The 11,016-nt window shown below is 38.2% G+C and overlaps 1 pseudogene; it reads left to right on the top strand.

Annotated features, from left to right (window-relative positions):
* The first annotated feature begins 1,307 nt into the window (after positions 1–1,307).
* The window catches only part of LOC103593265, a 23,419-nt pseudogene continuing 13,710 nt past the window's right edge, over positions 1,308–11,016 (top strand).

The following is an 11,016-nucleotide window of genomic DNA, read 5'->3' on the forward strand; positions in this document are numbered from 1 at the left end:
TAGCTGAGCATGGTGCTGACAACACCAGGCCAAGGGCTGAGATCCCCTTACCGGTCATCTTTAAAAAAAAAAAAAAAAGAAAATACTATTCTTTCTCCATAGTGTGGTCTTGGCACTCTTGGCACCACTGTTGAAAATCAGTTGACCATAGGTGTATGGGTTTATTTCTGGACTCAATTCTATTCCATTGATTTATATGTCTGTCTTTATGCCAGTAGCACACTGTTTTGACTAGTGTAGCTTTGCAGTAAGTTTTGAAACCCAGAAGTGTGAGTCCTCCAACTGTATTATTCTTTTTCAAGATCATTCTGACTATTTGGGGTCCCTTGAAATTCCATATGAATTTTGGAATCTGCTTTTCCATTTCTGCAAAATGGCCATTGAGATTTTGACAGGGATTGCATGGAATCTGTAGATTTCTTCGGAAGGTATTGCCATTTTAACAATATTAAATCTTCCAATCCATGAACATGAATGTCTTTCCATTTAGTTAGATCTTCTTTAATCTCTTTTGGCAATATTTTACACTTTCCAATGTACGAGTCTGGCATTGCAGCTTCTTGGTCAAATTTATTCCAAAGTATTTGAATCTTTTTGATACTATTGTAAATGGAACTGTTTTCTTAATTGCCTTTTTTCATTGTTTATTTCTATAGATATACAATTGATTTATGCATGTTGATCTGTATCCTGCAACTTTAGCTTTTTTGTGGATTCTTTAAGATTTTCTATATACAATGTGTCTTAGTCCATTTGGGTTGCTATAACAAAATACCATAAACTGGGTGGTTTATAAATGACAGAAATTTATTTCTCATAGTTCTGGAGGCTGGGAATTCTAAAATTAAGGCATAGGCTGATTTGGTGTCTGCTGAGGACCTGCTTTATGCTTCATAGATGGTACCTTCTTGCTGTGTCCTTGCATGGTGGAAGAGATGAGATAGCTCTCTGGGTTCTCTTTTATAATGGCACTAATACCCTTTATGAGGACTCTACCTCATCACCTCTCAAAGGCTCCCCCTCTTTTAAAAAAATTTTTATTTAACTCATTGTGAACTAGGCTCCACCTCTTAATACCAGCACTTTGGGGATTAGAATTTCAACATATGAATTTTGGGGGATACAAACCCTCAGACTATTGCATAGGATCATGTCATCTGTATTAGTCAGGGTTCTTCAGAGAGACAGAGCCAATAGGATATGTATATAAATACATGAGAGCTGGATTTATTAGGGGAATTGGCTCACATGATTGTGAAAGCTGAGAAGTTCCACGATAGGTCATCTGCAAACTGAATCCTGGTAGCATGGCTCGGTCCAAGACCATCAGCCTCAGAACCAGGTGTGATTCTCAGTTAGAGGCCAAAGGCCTTAGAGCCAGAGGTGCCACTGGTGTAAGTCCTGGAACCCAAAGGCTGAAGATTCTTGAGTTCTGATGTCTGTGAACAGGAGAGAAGACTGTATCCCAGCAGCAGTGAATAGAACAAGAAATTTGCCTTTTCCTTTGTTTTTGTTCTCTCCAGAACCCTAGCAGATTGGATCATGCCTGCCCATACTGGGGGCTGGTTTTTCCCACTGAGTCCACTCAGGCTTACATGCTAATCTCTGCTGGAAACACACTCACAGACACACCCAAAATAATGCTTTACCACGTTTCTAGGTATTCCTTAATCTAGTCAAATTGACACCTAAAATTAACATCATCAAGTCATCTATGAATAGAGGTAATTTTATTTATTCAATTCCAATTTGGATCCCTTTAATTTCCTTCTTCAGCTAATTGCTCTGGCTTAGTGTTGAATAGAATTGGTGAAAGCAGGAATCCTTGACTTGTTCCTAATCTTTGGGGGAAGGCTTTCAGTCTTTCATCATTGAGTAATAATGTCAGCTGTGAGTGTTTCATAAATGTCCTTTATTCATATTGTGGATGTTCCCTTCTATTCCTAGTTTGTTGGATATTTTTATGTACTATTGTTTTTACATTTAATTCTGCTATGGTCAGAAAACATACTTTTATCATTCCCATCTTTTTAAGTTTATTGAGATTTGTTTTATGACTTATATATGGCATTTTTTGTAAATCTTCATGTGTACTTTAAAAGAATGTCTGTTCTACAGTTGTTGGGTGTAGTGTTCTGTAACTATCAATTAAGTCAAGTTGATTAGTCTTGCTCAAGTTTTCTATATTCTTGCTGATTTTTTGCCTTCTTGTTTTATCAATTTTGAGACAGGAGTGTTGAGATTTTCAACTATAATTATAGACTTTTCTATTCCTCCTTTCAGTTATATGAGTTTTGCTCCATGTATTTTGAAGTTCTATGATTATGTGCAGACACATTTAAGATTATTATGTCCTCTTGACAAATTAACCCTTTTATCATTATAAAACAACCCTCTTTACCTCTAGTAATATTTTGTGGGCTGAAGTCTAATTTGTCTGATGCTAATGTAGTCCCTCTAATTTTCTCATGATTAGGATAAAATGGTATATCTTTTATATATATATTTTTCCTTTTAACTTGTGTCTTTATATTTAAAGTAAATTTATTATAGGTAATATATTATTGTACTTGCTTTTAAAAAAATTCTGCCTGACAATCTCAGTCTTTTAATAGAGTGTTTAACCATTTACATTTATTATATTTATCTACATGACTGGATTTAGGTCTATAATCTTGATACTGTTTTACATTTTTCCCTTCTGCTTTTTGTTCCTTTTATTCTTTTTTCTTAACCTTTTAGGCATTAATTGAGTATTTTTTTATTATTTTATTTCATCTCCACTATTGGCTTATTAGCTATAACTATATATTTTTTAGTGGTTACTATGATTTATAGTATCCACATTAACTTATCACTCTTTACCATCAAATACTACTATGCCATTTGATATATGATGTAAGATTCTTACAAAGGTATAGTCAATTTCTTCTCTCCTTTCCTTTCTGTTGTTTTGTTACATTTCTCTTCCACATGTATTATAAACCCCCAAATACGTTGTGGTTATTATTACTAAAATCAATAAACTTTTACAAAAATTTAAAAATGAGAAAAATAAATTTTAAATTTATCAACATATTTTCCATTTCCAGCACTCTTTATTGCTCTTTATATATTTATGTTTCTATAGGGTATCATTTTTCTGCCACCTGCATTCTTCTTGTAGTTCAGGTGCTGACTGAATCTTTTTCAGCTTCTGCATGAAAATCAAATGTTTTCATTTTATATCTTTCATTTTTGAAGGATATTCTCACTGAATACAGAATGCTAAGCTGATGAAACTTTTTTTTCCCCCCAGAGTTTAAATATGTCATTGCATTGCCCTCTCATGCATAGTTTCGGAAGAAAAGTCCATTGTCACTCTTATCTTTGTTTCCCCATGTTGTATGCCTATTTTCTTCCCTGGATGCTTTTAGGAGTCTCTTTTTTAATCCCCGATTTTCAGTAATTTGATTACCATATAACTTGATGTGGTTTTCTTTGTTTCTGTTTATGGTTCATGGTGCTTCTTGAATCTGTTTGTTTATATTTTTCAAGACTGGGAAATTTTGGGCTATTATGTCATTAAATATTTCTTTCTCTTCTCTTTTTCTCTTTTGCCTTTCTGGTACTCTAATTACATGCATGTTAGACTGCTTGATGTTGTCCCACAGGTTATTGAGGTTTTATTCATTTAAAATAACCCAACTTTTAAAATTTTTTGAATTATTTTGAATAGTTTCTATTTTTATGTCCTCAAGTTCACTGGTCTTTTCTTCTATAGTATGTAATCTACTGTTAAGTACATCCAATAAGTTTTTCCCCCCAAAACTGTATTTTTCATCTTTAGAAATTTTATTTAGTGTCACTTAGTGTTTTTTTATAATATGCATTTTAAAATTATTATTATTATTTTCATGTTTTTATTTAAATTCTTTTGAATATTTATAATAGCTGTTTTAATATGTTTGTCTGATATGTCATTATCTCTGCCATTTGGGAGTCTGTTATTATTTACTGATTTGTCTAGCTTTATTAACACTTTTCTCTTTTTTTTTTTTCCTTTTTTTTGTCTTTTTTCATGTCCGGCAACGGGATCGCAACCCTCGGCATCACGCCCGCACCTCGCTCAGCCAGTGAGCGGGAACCGGTCTATATGTGGGATCCGAACCCTCGGCGGGAGCGCTGCCGCGCTCCCAAGCGGCGCACTATAGCAGTGCGCCACCGGGCCGGCCCTAGAAAAACTTTTGAGTTCTATGTGATCATGTCTTTTTGGACCCAAGAATCATTTCTTCTCTGCCAAAAGAAAGTGTTCTTTGAATGTCCCCTGCAGTAGGTATCCATTGTTTACCAGGGACAAATAATTCTACACATTAAAATCTTGCCTCCCTATGGATCCTTTTCTGATGTCTCAAGCTACAGTAAAAAGCTCCAAGTAGGGTCACATATATTTAGGCAAACAAAAAATCTAAAAATGTGTGAACAGTCAACAGGAACAGGAGATTCAAATTTGGTGCCCGGACTTCTGTGATTGGTCAGTTCATGAAGTAAGATCTCAGACAAAAAACAGTCTCTAGCACAAATGTGTATAAGCACCTAAATTACATGCCATTCGAGTTCTTGAAACTCTGCCAAACTTTTATCAGTTAAAATCTTAGTGAACCAGGATGCATCAGTTCCATAAAATAATAGTAAACCTGGCAAAACTGTTTTTCAGATGTCAGTTAGGACTATGCTGTGGAGACCATTAAGGAGGAGGATTCCGCTATGCCCAGTTGTTAAAGGAAATCAGTGGAAGAGCTAGGATTCAATGTATTTGACCGCAAAGTTGTCACATTTACACACACAGCTCATCTCTTTCTATGGGACTGCAGCACTGGTCAGGTTACCAAGACAGGGATGTTAGCAGAAACTCATTTTCCATAACAGGGGCACAGACTGGGGCCTGGATGGATGTGGAAGAGCCAGGATTCAATGTATTTGACCGCAAAGTTGTCACATTTACACACACAGCTCATCTCTTTCTATGGGACTGCAGCACTGGTCAGGTTACCACGACAGGGATGTTAGCAGAAACTCATTTTCCATAACAGGGGCACAGACTGGGGCCTGGATGGAGGAAGAAGGCAGGAGTCTGGTTACCAGAACTATGACCCAAAAGCCTGTTTCTAAGGAATACATGAGCCTGAGTCCCGGAGTGCAGGGCAGAGCCATTGACCTACACCCTGCTGAAGGTCAGGCCTTGTCCAGACAGTGGTTCTCCACATTAGCTGTGCCTTGGAATCCCCTGAGAAGAGTTAAAAAAAATACGGATGGTCGCTGTCTTCCCCCGTTTGTATTTATCTGGTCTTATTCTTACCCCAGGTGTAAGGAGTATAAAATTCTCCACAGGTGTTTCTAATATGTAACAGAGTGGGAGAAAGATAGTAAACCAGGAAACAAATCAGTAGACAAGACAGCTAAACTGTGATACTTGTTATGCATGAGATGACGTAGTAGAGCAGCAGTTCTCAAACCTGCACGTGCATCAGAATCAACTAGAGGGCTTGTTAAAGCAGACTGTTGGGCTCCAAACTCAGTTTCTGATTCTGAAGGTCTGGGGTGGGGCCTAAAAGTGTGCATTTCTAACAAGTTCCTAGATGCTACTGAGGCTGCTGGTGGGGGCCACACTGGAGAACCGCTGACCTTGAGGCTGGAGAGAGGAGAACTGAAGTCATGAGTCCAGTGTCTGCAGCTGTGAGGACAGTGGCAGCAGTGACGGGGCACCCAGCAGGGCCTGCAGAGCCACCTCTTTGAATTCTCCTCACTTGATCAATCTACCTACCTGCCAAATCCCTCCAAAGCAAGACAACCTCACCTACTTCAACAGAGAGATTTAAGCATCATTAGCTGTAATAAGATTTTATCCTAATAAGACTTTATTGCTACACATAAAATACATACTCTGCTGGTAAGCCACGAAGCAGTCTGTCCTAAATGAGGGGAACCTAACTTTGCCTGACAAAATAAATGGATGTGATACATTTTGTAAAGCAGTATCTTTCATTTTTATGTTGTTTGTTGACACTCTCATTTTCTGAATTCAATAGCGCATCACTAGTGTGGTTTCTAGGTAATTTTCATAATGTAGCAAAAATATAGCACTTTTCCAAAAGCACTGGATTAATCGATCCAGATTAATCTTCTCAGCATCCCTGGTGAGTCAGTAGCTGTATCTGTCGTACTGATAGGACCCCACTGACTTGAAAGGAGAAAGGACTGTGCCACTCAGCATATGCCAGTAGTTAAGGACCCTGGAATGCTGGAATATTCTTTCTGCAGTTAATCTATTTCTTGCTTTTTTTTTGTTTTTTTTTTGTCATTAAACCTGAACCCCAGTGCATATAAGTGTGATTCAAAGATACAAAAATTCCTGGCTGTGTATATTCCCCACCAGCCTGCTACAGTTTCTTAATTCCTACTATGTTGAACATTCTTTTAGCTTATTTTAGGTAACAGAGGCTAATGTAAGGATAAGTAGTGAGAAAATAAAGTCTTATTAACCCCAATTTTAAAAATTCACCTTTAGTAAAAATTATAGTGAAGTCATAGGACACAAATTTCAATGGTACCTAATAAGAAATTTTGACTAAAGAATTTGAGTAAAGATTTGCCCTCTCACCAAAAATAAACCAGACAAAATATATAAAAGAATAGTCCTCATATACTTATCAAGTGATGAAGGAAAGCAATTCCCTAGAAATGAAAATCACGGTGAGCCCTGTGATTGTTCTAACTTCGTGTGTTGAGAGAGTTTCCAGTCTGTGGTGCAGAGATGGTGAAGCCAGGTGGAGCCTGGCAGACATCCAAGTTGAGGAAATGGAGCTGAGAGTCCAAGGGGACCAAGGCAAGAGAATTCTGAGGACAGAGAACCAGAGATCTGCAGGTACCTCCCGAGCTTTCAGCAAGTACTGATCCACGTTTGTGTATGAGGAACTACCTGAGACCCAGGAAAAAACTGCCAAAAGGATTAGAGGGAACAGTGCCTGGGCCTCCCACCCCCAACATATTTTGGGAGAGAATATTGTTAGGTAGATGCCTTACCTCTATTCTCTTTCCCAGGGTCTCTTACCTCCCTTGAGGAGAAGGTGCAGACTTGGAAATTAAGCCCATTGATTTGTAGGGTCAGGATGGACCATCTCTGCTGCTCAGCTCCTGTGTTCTGATCTTTCTCCCAGGCTAAGTTTACTTTGCTGAATTTCCAACATGAGTGTAGTTTGCAAGAAATGCCCACAGCCATATGAAACAGGTAGGCAGCTTTACTTCTCTGGGTCCCAGAGACATGCCCCTGCTGGAGTCAGGAGGGTGGACAGATTAGCAGAGTGGTGGAAGGTGCAGGGTCTGCAGAGCAGCAGCAGGGATCCATGTTTGACTCTGCTTCTGCAGAGCATGTAACTCTGGGCAGTCTAAGTCACCTTTCTAAGCCTCAGTTTCTTCAAAGTATGAAATGAAAGATACAATAATAGAATCTTGTTATAGAATGACTTAGAGGATTAAAGGACAACCAGTCATGGTGCCTGTCACATGGCTAAGGCTATCCCCAAACTCTGAATCCCTGGCAACCCCTTGATCTGCCCCACACAGCCTTAGTTTGTTAGGTATCAGGGGTAGTTTACAGGTTGATCATAGTTACGTTGTATGCTCTGTAGAAGTAGCAAATTGGTGGCTACAGAATGCAAGGCTTATTTCCAATGACCAACCTGTCCACCCTCCCAGGGACTGAGTGCCAGGGACTCTGTCTCAGGTAGCCAAGGTGACTAAATGTTAGTTTCTTCTCCATGGCCTCTTGTTAGCCTTACTAGTGGGGAGAATTTGGAGGTGTTCTGAAGAACTTTGAGGCAGTCCAAGTGTTTCTAGCATAAATAGCTCCAATAACTTACTCCAATGCAGCTTCCATGACTGATTGTTCTGGGTAATCATGTTCCTCCTGCTTTCCTCTTTGTAATAAGTTTCTCTAATGACTTAACCATTTTTTATGCCACAGACAGACCTCCTTGGTAGCTGGAAAAGCCTGTAGACCCCTCAGAACAATGCTATAAGATGCATAAAATAAAATACCTAAGTTTACCATGGAAACCAATTACATTGTAATATAGTTACTAAATTAAACAATTACAATTCATTCCCATCTTTATTAACACATCAAATAACAAGATGTAGCAGAAAATTTAGTAAGTACTATAATTCAGTTTACCATGGAAACCAATTACATTGTAATATAGTTACTAAATTAAACAATTACAATTCATGCCCATCTTTATTAACACATCAAATAACAAGATGTAGCAGAAAATTTAGTAAGTACTATAATTTGGAAGTAGTAATAAATATAATTTTTCTAGATATCTACCATAACTAAAATTATCTATGATTTCTATAGTGGGCAAAGTCATAGATACTCTCAATTTTACTGTGGTTTGTTGCCTACATTCATAGTGAAGGCACATGCTAGATAATTGATCAGATATTTGTGCAAATAAAGGAGTAATTTTTCCTCATCCACATTCATGGACCCCCGAATTCTTGAAGGGTGAAGTGTCTCTGCTCTGATCAAAGTACATATGCAGAGTCCTTTTCTTCATATGGATATGTGGCCAAAAATCAGACAGACTTTATAAAGTCCTGATAATTGCCTCAGTTCCAAGTGTGCTGTTAGGCATATTAAATAGAAGATGTTTACATAAGAGAAGTGGGTGTTAAAACAGATGTTGGATTCACAGCGAGTAACTAAATATATCTGAAGTATCAGGTGTGTCATGGGGAGTGTTTGGTGCCTTAGAGAAATTTTCTTTTCTTCTTTTTAAAAAACACTGTGCCTTTACTGATGGGCTCTTTATGAGGACTGTGATGATGAAATCCTGTCTCTGTTATCTGGGTGGACATAAGGGAGTGAGGGTTACTAGCTTCTCCTAATTGATTTAGAGTAGTGGCTTTCAGACTTTTTAAAAGAACCAAGAGCCAGAGTAATAAATATATTTACGTAGTTACCCAAAATATATACACATGTTCATATTCACAGATTACATACATACACGCATACTTATAACTGAAACAATGTGCCAAAATAATTCCTTACTCTGCATGATGCATTCTGATATTTCCTATTCTGCTCTATCCTGTTCTGTTCTATTCTTTCTTTAAAATACACTAAATTGATTCCATGACCCTCTAATAGGTTGGCATCCTCAGCTTGAAAAGCACAGATTCTGAGGCTCTGAAATTAAATGTATTACATTGCAAAAACACTATAATCCTCTTTTCACAAAATAAAAATTACTGGGCTCGAGTGGGAAGAAGAAGCAGGATAGAGAATCCAGTATTCTTCCTTTCCCACTGACCTCAAGCTCTCTTCTTTACAGTCTGTCTGTCTTAATCAAGCATTTTGAAGATTATCATGACCTTCCTATACAAAAACTCCGTGCTTTTTCTGAAAGTGCATTTTGATGAAATAGTTAGGTCTTTTGTGCCTTGTGGTAACAAGCGGCTCTTCAGATGCTTGTATTTGTTGTGGCATCACTGTGGGCTCCTTAAGCCTTTGTCCTGTTGCTGTCATAAGCCAGTCTGTCCATCTCAGAGCCACTTGTCTTAGGACGCCATGACATCCTTTGTGGATTGGTGTGCTACTCTTTTTCAGTCCTTCCCTAGATAGTCAAGTCACATCCTCCTCAGGGGAACGGTTGCTCTTCTGGTGCTGTGTGACTGTGTGTAACATGAGAGCTGTGTTGGGCAGGCAGCTGCTGACATTTGGATTGTACCCGTAAGGGAGGTTCTATGTCTTAGGGACAGGAATGGGTGATAGAGGATCTCAAGTGAAGGAGTGATGACAATGTCATGGGAACACCATTCTGCCCATTAATACCAGCAAATTAATTGCCATCAGGGTGTCCATTGCTGGGCACAGACGCTGTCTGCCCCTGCAAATCACAGAGAAAAGCTATCTTTGGTTTCTTACTCAGAGAACACTTAACATTGTGGTTAACTGTTGAGGCTTTCTGAAAGCTTACCAGTCTCAGCTCGTAGGTTCCTGGAAATACAATACCACTGTTTGTACCTGCCACAGAACACAAAACAGGAAAGAGGCCTAATAAGTCATGATATTTGTTCATAGGTAATTTGGCCCCTTTTTCTTTTCTTTTTATTTCTACTATTATGATTCACTTGTTTGGACCCTTGTGACTTATTTAGACCCTTTCTCAATTTATTGACAAAAGAATAACCATAATATGCCAGATAACCAATTTATCTGTAAAGTCACCACCCATACCATTGACTTTAATTTAAAAAAATGCATTTTCCTGTCTCTATTCAGTTTAGCAACTACTGAACATATTTTAAAATCTAGTCATCTTCTTGAATGAAGAAAACTATATTTTTTATGATTTTTTAAAATATCTTACGGAATTCATTAATAGGGCTTGAAGTCTCTTACTCCTGGGTCACTGGACTGAACCTGGCAAAAATCTGTACCGAATATATATGATACTCATCCAATCATTAATCAGCAATTTGCTTCCCAGCACAGTGTAGTTAACTAGGTATGGGAAATGAACAACCACAGTGTAATGGCTGTTGCCTATGGCATTACTAATGGTTGGAATCCACCAGAAAACCAACAATTAATTGTTGTAATTATTATTATCAATTCTCTATTGTTTATTTATAAAGCCCTGAAGTTAGGGTCAGAGTTGCCTTAAATATAATATGAGAGTGCACGAAGGGCATGCCAGACCTCCTCAGAAGTCTGTGCTACACTGAATGATTCTTACGCCCTGTTCACATAGATCTGCAGGAGTGTGCAAATTCCCTGAGAGGTACAAGCTGTTCCTGGGCTGACTCTAACAACACTTCACAACTGTTCAGAGGGCCTTCAAGATTTGCTGGCTGGTTAACCCAGTTGGTTCGAATGCGGTATGATAAAATCAAGGGCAAGGATTTGGATCCCTGTACTGGGATCCAAAGCAAAAAAAAAAAAGGGTGGGGTGGAGATGGGGGCGGGGG

The sequence above is a fragment of the Galeopterus variegatus genome, unplaced genomic scaffold (assembly GCF_000696425.1).
Source record: "Galeopterus variegatus unplaced genomic scaffold, G_variegatus-3.0.2 Scaffold1312, whole genome shotgun sequence".
NCBI classification, from domain to species: domain Eukaryota; kingdom Metazoa; phylum Chordata; class Mammalia; order Dermoptera; family Cynocephalidae; genus Galeopterus; species Galeopterus variegatus.